The following is a 13,522-nucleotide window of genomic DNA, read 5'->3' as shown; positions in this document are numbered from 1 at the left end:
TTATTAATTAAAACCACAAGTCCAAATCCCTATCTCCATCCATGGCAAATTTAGGAAAGAGTCCATTTAAGCTAGCTAGCCACCAGAGGACAACAACACAACGAGATGCAACAATTCAAATTTTTTTTCTGTCAATGACGTTTGGCTTAATGTGCTGGGAATGGTGACACTTTTTTTGGTACACCAGGCCCATTTACAGTTGAGTGCACTCAGTTTAGCTCAACGCTGAGTGGTTATTAATGTTGGGGGGGGGGTTATCAAGTGAGGCTAAATGCTACCGGCAGCAACAATGTCATACTGTTTTTGACCAGACAGAATTAGGCAGATGGTTGATGATATAACTAGATATTATCTATATTATCTGACTGAGCATACAAGCATACAAGTATCTAAGTATCTGACTGAGCGGTGGTAGGCAGAAACAGGCCTAAACATTCATTCAAACAGCACTTTCGTGCGTTTTGCCAGCAGCTCTTCGTTGTGTGTCAAGCATTGCGCTGTTTATGACTTCAAGTCTATCAACTCCCGAGATGAGGCTGGTGTAACCAAAGTGAAATGGCTAGCTAGTTAGCGCGCGCTAATAGCGTTTCAAACGTCACTCGCTCTGAGCCTTCTAGTAGTTGTTCCCCTTGCTCTGCATGGGTAACGCTGCTTGGATGGTGGCTGTTGTCGTTGTGTTTCTGGTTCGAGCCCAGGGAGGAGCGAGGAGAGGGACGGAAGCTATACTGTTACACTGGCAATACTAAAGTGCCTATAAGAACATCTAATTGTCCAAGGTTAATGAAATACAAATGGTATAGAGGGAAATAGTCCTATAATTCCTATAATAACTACAACCTAAAACTTCTTACCTGGGAATATTGAAGACTCATGTTAAAAGGAACCACCAGCTTTCATATGTTCTCATGTTCTGAGCAAGGAACTGAAACGTTAGCTTTCTTACATAGCACATATTGCCCTTTTAATTTCTTCTCCAACACTTTGTTTTTGCATTATTTAAACCAAATTGAACATGTTTCATTATTTACTTGAGGCTAAATTTATTTTATTGATGTATTATATTAAGTTAAAATAAGTGTTCATTCAGTATTGTTGTAATTGTTATTATTACAAATAAATATAAAAAAAATTGGCCGATTAATCGGTATCGGCTTTTTTGGTCCTCCAATAATCGGTATCGGCGTTGAAAAAGGGGCGCTGTTTCCCTGGCTTGGATGCTTTCTCCAGTGAGATACATTCAGAGTTTGCCAAAAGGCACCTAAAGACTCTCAGACCATGAGAAACAAGATTCTCTGGTCTGATGAAACAAAGATTGAACTCTTTGGCCTGAATGCCAAGTGTCACGTCTGGAGAAAACTTGACACCATCCCTACGGTGAAGCATGGTGGTGGCAACATCATGCTGTGGGGATGTTTTTCAACAGCATGGACTGGGAGACTAGTCAAGATCGAGGGAAAGATGAACAGAGCAAAGTACAGAGAGTTCCTTGATGAAAATCTGCTCCAGCGCTCTCAAGACCTCAGACCCTAAGCACATAGCCAAGATAACACATGAGTGGCTTCGGGACAAGTCTCTGAATGTCCTTGAGTGGCCTAGCCAGAGCCTGGACTTGAACCCAATCGAACATCTCTGGAGAGACCTGAAAATAGCTGTGCAGCAACGCTCCCCATCCAACCTGACAGAGCTTGAGAGGATCTGCAGAGAAGAATGGGAGAAACTCCCCAAATACAAGTGTGCCAAGCTTGTAGCGTCATACCCAAGAAGACTCAAGGTTGTAATCGCTGCCAAAGGTACTTCAACAAAGTACTGAAGGTCTGAATACTTATGTAAATGTGATATTTCTGTTTTTTTGCAAATATTTTTTTTGCAAAAATCATACATTTTAGAATAAGGTTGTAACATAACAAAATGTGGAAAAAGTCAAGGGGTCTGAATACTTTCCGGAGGCACTGTAAATTATTTTATGTTTTTGGCATGAATACACACCACTGCTCCTTCTCCATCTCCTCCTGTTCCTCATCTATCAATGGTGGGAAAAGTACCCAATTGTTATACTTGAGTAAAAGTAAAGTTACGTTAATAGATAATGACTCAAGTAAAAGTGAAAGTTACTCAGTAAAATACTACTTGAGTAAAAGTCTAAAAAATATTTGGTTTTAAATATACTTAAGTATCAAAAGTAAATGTAATTGATAAAATGTACTTAAGTATCAAAAGTAAAAGTATAAATCATTTCAAATTCCTTACATTAAGCAATCTGGACTGCACCATTTTCTAGTTTTATATTTATTTACGAATAGCCAGACGCACACTTCCAACACTCAGGCATAATTTATAAACAAAGCATTTGTGTTTCGTGAGATCAGAGGCAGTAGGGATGACCGCCAGATCAGAGGAAGTATGGATGATTTTATAAGTGCGTGAATTGGACCATTTTCTTGTCCTGCTAAGCATTCAAAATGTAACAAGTACTTTTAGGTGTCAGGGAAAATGTATGGAGTATAAAGTACATTATTTTCTTTAGGAATGTATAGTAAAGTAAATAGTAAAGTACAGATAACAAAAAAACGACTTAATTAGTACTTGAAAGGACTTTTACTTAAGTACTTTACACCACTGTAATCTATAATGCATAAAAAAGGGTGGAATGGAGAATTCAATTCCATTCTCCATATCGTCAATCAATATTTAGACGAAAAACCATTTGCAATTCTTAATCATTTGATTGTAGCAGCTACAGAGTCTGACATTTTTTTAACATATATTGTGTTTTGATGGTGCCTTTTACACTCAATTTCACAAGACTTAAAAACAACAGTATTCAGATTGAAGAACCACTTTGGATGTTTCAGAGTACTTCCATTCTGTTTGAAAATGAGAGTGTTTTGTAGTCTTCAAATTACAAACAATGAAATTAACTTACAATTGACTCCTTCGAAGAAGGCGGGATGGTGGTGAAATTTACGCGTCGCGGAAAATTAAGATGATCATAATAAATACAATAAGGATAAATAGACAAATTGTACATATGATATCAAGAAATTGTTCATTCATGTGAATAAGGAATGGATATTAAAACATTTGTTATTGTCTTTAACAAAATAAACTTAGGTTTATTTCATGAATGCAATTATCGTGCTATAAAAAGTTTGTATTAATTATGTTGGCTAGTAAATTGTGGAACAATCGATCAAAACTTTCGAACATTTCACAAGTCACAGGAATATGAAACACTGGAATATGCTTAAATCTTACCAGTTGAGTCGAGTGCCACGCTGGTTTCGAATGAATTCCGCGATTAATGAGACATTTACTTTATCTCGATACTTTCCTCTTCTGTTTCTTGACTCCTAGGTCTCTTCTCTGTATACGCTCTTCGGTAAACGCGCGCACTCAATTATCTCTCGTAGTAGCCTAACAGAAAATTGTCGATTGAGATATTAACTGCATTTGTACATGGTCTACTGTATGGCTGAGCTGTGGGGCTCGTTTAAGTTCCGCCTCCTTCCCTAGATACTGTTCGTTCATGCTTCCCACTCTCTGCGCCCGGTGAGAAAATGATACCGACGGTGGACTACGGAAAATTGGCTCTCATTTCGCTCATCACTTTGCTTTCATGTTCTGCCTGTAACACGAACACACATACACACACGTGCACACAAAACATACACACAATTGTACACTCACCATATGCTTATGCTACTCTGTTCTTTATTGTACTCTTGTTATTACCTATCCCCATGCCTAGTCAGTCACTTTACCCTGCTTTCATGTAGGCCACATATCTCAATTGCCTCGTACCCCTACACGTTGATCTGGTACTGGTACACCCTGTAGGCTTGCTCCATACTTGTGTATTTGAGTTGATTCCTCTTGTGTTACCATTCTTGGTAACACTTCCTTTTAAGGCATCCTTATTACATGTGTAATTACACAGTAGCAAGTATTATAGTTAACAGTAACAACTCATAGATACTTAAGTGATAATGCCAGGGAAGCCGGTGTTTGGAGGATAACAATGGGTTACCAACATATTCAAATAATGATTGACATATTTTAATAAAAAACTTTATTTTGATGAATTGATTCATACTATTTCATCCTTCCACAAGATATAGTCCCAACACAAATCTAGGATTGCTAGAGACGCAACCCAGTCGTTCAGTCTTTTTGTTCTGTATGTATGACTGGCAACGTTCTTATCGTTTGCTTGCTAGCTAGCCAGCTACGGCTAACTTACAGTCACGTCAACAGGCCAAAATAACAGCAAAGTAGCTGCATTTGCATTTGTTTAAACTGTTTTCGACCCATTAAGCTGCTCCCAACCCCTCCTGTCTCAACCACCAGTATTTATGATGCAGTAGTTTATGTGTCGGGGGCTAGGGTCAGTCTGTTATATCTGGAGTATTTCTCCCATCTTATCCGGTGTCCTGTGTGAATTTAAGTATGCTCTCTCTATTTCTCTCTTTATTTTTCTTTCTTTCTTTCTTTCTCTCTTTCTTTCTTTCTCTCTCTTGGAGAACCAGAGCCCTAGGACCATGCCTCAGGACTACCTGGCCTGATGACTCCTTGCTGTCCCCAGTCCACCTGGCCGTGCTGCTGCTCCAGTTTCAACTGTTCTGCCTGCTGCTGTGGAACCCTGACCTGTTCACCGGTAGTGCTACCTGTCCCAGACCTGCTGTTTTCAACTCTCTAGAAACAGCAGGAGCGGTAGAGATACTCTGAATGATCGGCTATGAGAATCCAACTGACATTTACTCCTCAGGTTGCACCCTCGTCAACCACTGTGATTATTATTATTTGACCCTGCTATGAACATTTGAACATCTTGGCCATGTTCTGTTATAATCTACACCCGGCACAGCCAGAAGAAGACTGGCCACCCCTCATAGCCTGGTTCCTCTCTAGGTTTCTTCCTAGGTTCAAGCCTTTCTATGGAGGTTTTCCTAGCCACCGTGCTTCTACACCCGCATTGCTTGCTGTTTGGTGTTTTAGGCTGAGTTTCTGTACAGCACTTTGTGACATCAGCTGATGTAAGAAGGGCTTTATAAATACATTTGATTGATTTTAAATTTACATTTATTTGTATATACCCATAAAAATAATTCCATCTGATTCACGATTGCGACTGGCTGAGAAATGCTGCCTGCCTATCTATCTCGTCCCGACTCTTCATTACTATTTTGACAGCAGGAGATCTAATTTGAATATTGAAACAATGTTGCAAATGTCAGAGAGACAGACAGCAAGGTTTATACAAATCTCAGAAATGTTTGTTTAAAATAAATGTGAGATAATGTCTACATGCTTTTTATAGTGGAGTTCAAGTTTATAAATTGCCTGGCTGGGCTGAGACAGTGGATTGTGCAGTCAGATTGAACAGAGTAAATGGCATTTTAACATCATAGATTTAGCTGGTGGAAACTTGTGGAATAGACACCGGCTGGAATGCGGTTTTAACCAAGCAGCATTCAGGGTTAGACCCACCCATTGTATAAAATTTGGTTGAGTTTACGAAAACAGATTTATTACGAATGTAATCCCAGATGAAGAATAAAACACAATTTCAAAGCATATGTAATGTTTGCCTAGGTAGGATTTAGCTTGTTAATGACGTGTATCTTGAGGGGTACATACTTGTAACTAATGTGCACTTAGGTTCCCGAGTGGTGCAGTGGTCTAAGGCACCTCAGTGCTAGAGGCATCACTGCAGACCCTGATCCAGGGCGGTATCACAACTTGCTATGATCGATAGTCGATAGGCACAATTGGCACAGTGTCGTCCGGATTAGGGCAGGGTTTGGCCGGGGTAGGGCATCAAAGGTAAAATAAGAATTTGTTCTTAACTGACTTACCTAGTTAAATAAAGATTAAATGTAAAAAATGTATGAATACTTATGCAGTACATTACCCATCCTGACAACCTGGCCCTCATTTTAAAGCTTCTGGAAGTACGATCCAAGGGGGACACTAGTACACCATAGATTACATGTACAATGTACAATGTAATTACTAGTTGTTACAAAGGTTTTAGCAAATTTTAATTAAGTTTATCTTTAAGAGTACTTACTTGTAATTATAGTGTACTGATAGCCAGTAGTGGAAAAAAGTACCCAATTGTCATACTTGAGTAAAAATAAAGATATCTTAATAGAAGATGCCTGAAGTAAAAGTGAAAGTCACCCAGTAAAAAACTCTGAGTAAAAGTCTAAAAGTATTTTGTTTGAAATAAACTTAAATATCAAAAGTAAAACTATAAATAATTTCACATTCCTTATATTAAGCAAACCAGACAGAACAATAAAACAATAAACAAATATAATATATACAGTGCCTTGCGAAAGTATTCGGCCCCATTGAACTTTGCGACCTTTTGCCACATTTCAGGCTTCAAACATAAAGATATAAAACTGTATTTTTTTGTGAAGAATCAACAACAAGTGGGACACAATCATGAAGTGGAACGACATTTATTGGATATTTCAAACTTTTTTAACAAATCAAAAACTGAAAAATTGGGCGTGCAAAATTATTAAGCCCCCTTAAGTTAATACTTTGTAGCGCCACCTTTTGCTGCGATTACAGCTGTAAGTCGCTTGGGGTATGTCTCTATCAGTTTTGCACATCGAGAGACTGATATTTTTTCCCATTCCTCCTTGCAAAACAGCTTGAGCTCAGTGAGGTTGGATGGAGAGCATTTGTGAACAGCAGTTTTCAGTTCTTTCCACAGATTCTCGATGGGATTTAGGTCTGGACTTTGACTTGGCCATTCTAACACCTGGATGTGTTTATTTTTGAACCATTCCATTGTAGATTTTGCTTTATGTTTTGGATCATTGTCTTGTTGGAAGACAAATCTCTGTCCCAGTCTCAGGTCTTTTGCAGACTCCATCAGGTTTTCTTCCAGAATGGTCCTGTATTTGGCTCCATCCATCTTCCCATCAATTTTAACCATCTTCCCTGTCCCTGCTGAAGAAAAGCAGGCCCAAACCATGATGCTGCCACCACCATGTTTGACAGTGGGGATGGTGTGTTCAGGGTGATGAGCTGTGTTCCTTTTACGCCAAACATAACGTTTTGCATTGTTGCCAAAAAGTTCAATTTTGGTTTCATCTGACCAGAGCACCTTCTTCCACATGTTTGGTGTGTCTCCCAGGTGGCTTGTGGCAAACTTTAAACAACACTTTTTATGGATATCTTTAAGAAATGTCTTTCTTCTTGCCACTCTTCCATAAAGGCCAGATTTGTGCAATTTACGACTGATTGTTGTCCTATGGACAGAGTCTCCCACCTCAGCTGTAGATCTCTGCAGTTCATCCAGAGTGATCATGGGCCTCTTGGCTGCATCTCTGATCAGTCTTCTCCTTGTATGAGCTGAAAATTTAGAGGGACGGCCAGGTCTTGGTAGATTTGCAGTGGTCTGATACTCCTTCCATTTCAATATTATTGCTTGCACAGTGCTCCTTGGGATGTTTAAAGCTTGGGAATTCTTTTCGTATCCAAATCCGGCTTTAAACTTCTTCACAACAGTATCTCGGACCTGCCTGGTGTGTTCCTTGTTCTTCATTTTTTTTTCACCTTTATTTAACCAGGTAGGCAAGTTGAGAACAAGTTCTCATTTACAATTGCGACCTGGCCAAGATAAAGCAAAGCAGTTCGACACATACAACGACACAGAGTTACACATGGAGTAAAACAAACATACAGTCAATAATACAGTATAAACAAGTCTATATACGATGTGAGCAAATGAGGTGAGATAAGGGAGGTAAAGGCAAAAAGGCCATGGTGGCAAAGTAAATACAATACAGCAAGTAAAACACTGGAATGGTAGATTTGCAATGGGAGAATGTGCAAAGTAGAAATAAAAATAATGGGGTGCAAAGGAGCAAAATTAATTAATTAATTAAATACAGTAGGGAAAGAGGTATTTGTTTTGGCTAAATTATAGGTGGGCTATGTACAGGTGCAGTAATCTGTGAGCTGCTCTGACAGTTGGTGCTTAAAGCTAGTGAGGGAGATAAGTGTTTCCAGTTTCAGAGATTTTTGTAGTTCGTTCCAATCATTGGCAGCAGAGAACTGGAAGGAGAGGCGGCCAAAGAAAGAATTGGTTTTGGGGGTGACTAGAGAGATATACCTGCTGGAGCGTGTGCTACAGGTGGGAGATGCAATGGTGACCAGCGAGCTGAGATAAGGGGGGACTTTACCTAGCAGGGTCTTGTAGATGACATGGAGCCAGTGGGTTTGGCGACGAGTATGAAGCGAGGGCCAGCCAACGAGAGCGTACAGGTCGCAATGGTGGGTAGTATATGGGGCTTTGGTGACAAAACGGATTGCACTGTGATAGACTGCATCCAATTTGTTGAGTAGGGTATTGGAGGCTATTTTGTAAATGACATCGCCAAAGTCGAGGATTGGTAGGATGGTCAGTTTTACAAGGGTATGTTTGGCAGCATGAGTGAAGGATGCTTTGTTGCGAAATAGGAAGCCAATTCTAGATTTAACTTTGGATTGGAGATGTTTGATATGGGTCTGGAAGGAGAGTTTACAGTCTAACCAGACACCTAAGTATTTGTAGTTGTCCACGTATTCTAAGTCAGAGCCGTCCAGAGTAGTAATGTTGGACAGGCGGGTAGGTACAGGTAGCGATCGGTTGAAGAGCATGCATTTAGTTTGACTTGTATTTAAGAGCAATTGGAGGCCACGGAAGGAGAGTTGTATGGCATTGAAGCTTGCCTGGAGGGTTGTTAACACAGTGTCCAAAGAAGGGCCAGAAGTATACAGAATGGTGTCGTCTGCGTAGAGGTGGATCAGAGACTCACCAGCAGCAAGAGCGACCTCATTGATGTATACAGAGAAGAGAGTCGGTCCAAGAATTGAACCCTGTGGCACCCCCATAGAGACTGCCAGAGGTCCGGACAGCAGACCCTCCGATTTGACACACTGAACTCTATCAGAGAAGTAGTTGGTGAACCAGGCGAGGCAATCATTTGCTCTCTGATGATGATGATGATGATGCTTTCTGCGCTTTTGACGGACCTCTGAGACTATCACAGTGCAGGTGCATTTATACGGAGACTTGATTACACACAGGTGGATTGTATTTATCATCATTAGTCATTTAGGTCAACATTGGATCATTCAGAGATCCTCACTGAACTTCTGGAGAGAGTTTGCTGCACTGAAAGTAAAGGGGCTGAATAATTTTGCACGCCCTATTTTTCAGTTTTTGATTTGCTAAAAAAGTTTGAAATATCCAATAAATGTCGTTTCACTTCATGATTGTGTCCCACTTGTTGTTGATTCTTCACAAAAAAATACAGTTTTATATCTTTATGTTTCAAGCCTGAAATGTGGCAAAAGGTCGCAAAGTTCAAGGGGGCCGAATACTTTCGCAAGACACTGTATATACTACTATAATATATACTGAGTCCACCAGGTCAGAGGCAGTAGGGATGACTAGGGATGTTCTCTTGATAAGTGAGTGAATTTGATCATTTTCCTGTCCTGCTAAGCATTCAAAATGTAAAGACTACTTTTGGGTGTCAGGGAAAATGCATTGAGAGTAAAAAAGTTCATTATTTTCTTTAGAACTGTAGTGGAGGAAATGTTTTAAGTAGTAAAGTACAGATACTCAAAAAAACGTATGTTTTTTTACTTGAAGATCATCTCAATTTGTTATTTTTTTTCAGCCAGTAGTTTTGAAGTGGTGCTCATGAGTGTTCCCCATTTTTTGCTTACTACGTCGTCAAATGAAGTACTACGTCATCCATTTTGTATGATATGTTACATCCTGCAACAAAGAAATTGTGTGTGCAATTCGTAAGATAAGTTACGAATCCAATCCGTTCTATATGTCACAAATTGTTTGTGCTTAAGTTCCTGGAGTGCATCTTTAAGTTTCGTTACTTTTGTTTACACCACGGCCGATAGCATTCCAACACACCATATTTCAGCCTGCACAAACCCTGTGATATGTGTTAGCCAACTGAGAACCGATCTCCTCTGCTTAGATCACTCTCTCTCTCTCTCCCGCTCTCACACAGAGAGCTGTGATTCCGTGACTGCTAGCCCCTGCCTGGGACACTGCGGCCTGTGCCTTACAACGGCTACCTTCTTTTCCTCATGCTAGTCTCCAGCCTACAGGTTGTAATTTAACTGTGTTAGTTTTGTTGACTAGTTTAGCTAGCTGGCTTGTGTTTACTAGCTGGCCAATGCTGTCGCTGCTAGCAAGTACTGAGCTAGCCTAGCTCGCTAGGCTAGTTGGTTAATAATGTTAAGTATACATACCTTTGTAATCTGTTAAATAGATGATACATTGAATTTAAAGCCCTCCTATTTGCTTTTCAGGACTGATATAGTGGCCCAAGCAATTATGTGGACATAGTTTACGATCAACTTTGGCAACTCCTGAAGGCACTGAGAGAAAACCATTTTCAAGCACTGAGCGACGACTTCTGGCTGCTCCAGGAAATAGTGGTGACTGCTTGGAGCTTATAAAGGGCTCTGGAGTCTGATTTCCAGGCCCAGGTCAAGCTTTTGTTTCAAATTCATGGAATCTTATGAGCGCAATGGCAAAAACGGGGGTCACAAATGGTTCACATAAAAAAAAATGTTTCAAATTATTACATTTGATAATGGGTCAATTGCTTAAAAATCAGTTAAACATTTTTAGACACATTAGTAAACAGTTAAGGTTCAATTTGTGAGATAGTAATTTGTGTTTGCCAAAATGTAAGCTTGGTTGAATAATGGTTTATAAATGCACTTAAAATGATCAGAAAACAAACTCTTGTTCCATTATGTAACCTTGTACTGTTGAAGAGCATTCTTACTTTTGGATGTCATGCATTGGTGCTATTATTTATTTATCCCAATAATTAAGGCATTTCAAGGAATTAATGCTTAATGTCTGCCTATCTGCTCAACACGCTCTAAAAAAATAATTACCTTAAACATGTTCCCTTGTAGATAGGTGCGAAATAAAAAAAGTAGGTATAGACGAGACAAAAAATGTCAAGTCAGGAGAGAGAAAGTAAGTTTTCCATGCAATTTATTTAGTTTTTTGGGGGGAACCATGATTTCTGCTGGGCAATTTTGCATAAAACGTTAGCTATCTAGCTAGCATTTGCCAGCTACCTAGCCAAGTCCCCCATTGAAAGTGACTCAGACGGAGCACACCTAGCATGTTAACGTTAGATCTACGTGTTCCTATTCAATGTAGCTAAACACTAGCTAATTTCTAGGCTACTCACCATTCTATAGGCAACAGATTTGAGTCACCACAAGAATAGTTATTTGTATGTTGTTGATCTAATTAATCACATCATTAATCTAACAATATATTTTGTAAGAAATGTAAGGTGTTTTTACATGTTGCAATAAAGTTGACTAAAGTAGAAGCTCATCTATTGTTTGTTGGCATTTTCACTTTGTAATGTGTTCTAGGCCTACAGTAACTAATTATATAGAAATTGGTCACTACTGTGTAACACCTAGTAACTACCTACAACTACATGTAGCAGATACTACATGTACTCTGTGGTGTACTGGTGTGTTTATTTATCACATGGATTTCGCTTTCAGAAGCTGACGATTAGTGTACATACTTTGTATGTACACTGAATAACGAGTAAGTACCCCTCAAGATATACTTTATTTTAACTAGCTAAATCTTGTGTAACACATAGTAATTACATTATGCGTATGCAAATATTGCATGTACTCTACTGTGTACTTGTGTGTGTATTCTTCCACCTGGATGGCATTTCCAGAGACTTAAAAAATGAGGGCCAGGTTGTCAGGATGTGTAATGTACTGCATAAATATTAATATATTTTTTTTATATAACCTTTATTTAACTAGGTAAGTCAGTTAAGAACAAATTACACATTCATTACAAGTACCACTCAAGATACACTGCAGTTTAACTAGCTAACTCCTGTGTAACAATTAGGAATTACATTGTACTTAAGAAAACATTACATGTACTATGCTTTGAAATAGTGTCTCATTCCTCATTTGCGACAACACTCATATTAAATTGGTTTTCGCAAAGTCAACCATGTTAACCCAGACGGTACGCTATATTTTTGGGGGCAAGTGCTAGCAACAACGTTGACTGGAGATATACTTTGAGCAGTGCACATTCATGGTTAAGTAATTGGAGCCTATTGAGCATTGGCTGTAATCTCTCAGACACGCATCCACAAGGGAACCCAACCTTTGTCACAGTTGTTAATGAATCGGATGCAGCAGAGAAGAAGCGAAACAATAAGTTGGTGAATTTAGTGGAAACCTGACAAATCAAATTGAATTGATTTATAAAGCCCTTTTTACATCAGCAGATGTCACAAAGTGCTTATACATAAACCCAGCCTAAAAGCCCAAACAGCAAGCAATGCAGATGTAGAAGCACGGTGGCTAGGAAAAACCCTAGAGAGGATCCAGGCTCTGACGGGTGGCCAGTCCTCTTCTGGCTGTGCCTGGTGGAGACTATAAGAGTACATGGCCATTAAGGCCAGATCGTTCTTCAAGATGTTCAAACAATATTAATCACAGTGGTTGTAGAGGGTGCAACAGGTCAGCACCTAACGAGTAAATGTCAGTTGGCTTTTCATAGTCGAGCATTCAGAGGTCATTACGGGGTGCGGTAGAGAGAGTGAGAGTGAGAGAGAGAGAGAGAGAGAGAGAGAGAGAGAGAGAGAGAGAGAGAGAGAAAGAGAAAGAGAGAGAGAGAGAGAGTGAGAGTGGAAGGGACAGGGAGGGTCGAAATAGCAGGTCTGGGACAAGGTAGGATGTCCAGTGGAGGGTTCCATAGCCACAGGGAGAACAGTTGAAACTGAAGCAGCAGCACAACCAGGTGGACTGGGGACAGGGACAGCCAGAAGTCATCACCCAGGTAGTCCTGAGGCAAGGTCCTAGAGCTCAGGTCTTCCAGGAGAGGAGAGCGAGAGAGATGAGATAGTTAGAGGGAGCATTCTTAAATTCACACAGGACACCAGATAAGACAGGAGAATTTCACCAGATAGTACAGACTGACCCTAACCCCCGGCACCTAGACTATTGCAGCATAGATACATAGAAGGGAGGGTCAGGGGACACTCTGGCCCTGTCCGATGATACCCTCGGACAGGGCCAACCAGGCAGGATATAACCCCACCCACTTTGCCAAGATTATTGTGTATAGTCAGATTAATATAATAATTTTATTGAAACGTTTACATGCTTTGCAAGAAGAACGATTTCCCCAATAATGTTATTCACATGAAACATCTGAAATCAGGCTTCCTGATGGAATGATCAACGCAGAAAATCGCCATTCAAAATAAACATTCTACCATTTTTTGGGAAGTCTACTTGATTCTGAGTTCGGACATACATTTTGTTACGTGAAAACGATTACTAAAATGCATACTTTCAGTTAATCAGTTGTCATCTAGATTTTAACTTGGCAACATCGCACAGTGTGACATAATAATCGTAAAAGACTGAATCCAATGTACAGTGTGAGAATTCCTTA

The 13,522-nt window shown here is 39.7% G+C and overlaps 1 protein-coding gene across 2 annotated transcripts in view; it reads right to left on the bottom strand.

The window, feature by feature from the left end:
• The window catches only part of LOC110527782 (sodium-coupled neutral amino acid transporter 3), a 58,229-nt gene extending 54,395 nt beyond the window's left edge, over nt 1-3,834 (bottom strand). Inside the window, exon 1 of one of the 2 annotated variants that reach the window (XM_021609288.3) lies at nt 3,256-3,834. The gene's annotated coding sequence lies outside the window, so the exon portion shown is untranslated. The remainder of the gene's footprint in view (nt 1-3,255) is intronic. The other variant, XM_021609287.3, reaches the window with a different exon arrangement.
• Between the last annotated feature and the right edge of the window lie 9,688 nt (nt 3,835-13,522).

This window comes from Oncorhynchus mykiss, chromosome 7 (assembly GCF_057628025.1).
Source record: "Oncorhynchus mykiss isolate SJ-2025 chromosome 7, ASM5762802v1, whole genome shotgun sequence".
Lineage (NCBI taxonomy): Eukaryota > Metazoa > Chordata > Actinopteri > Salmoniformes > Salmonidae > Oncorhynchus > Oncorhynchus mykiss.
The sequence above is the reverse complement of the archived record's forward strand: the minus strand, read 5'-3'. Positions and strand labels throughout refer to the sequence as shown.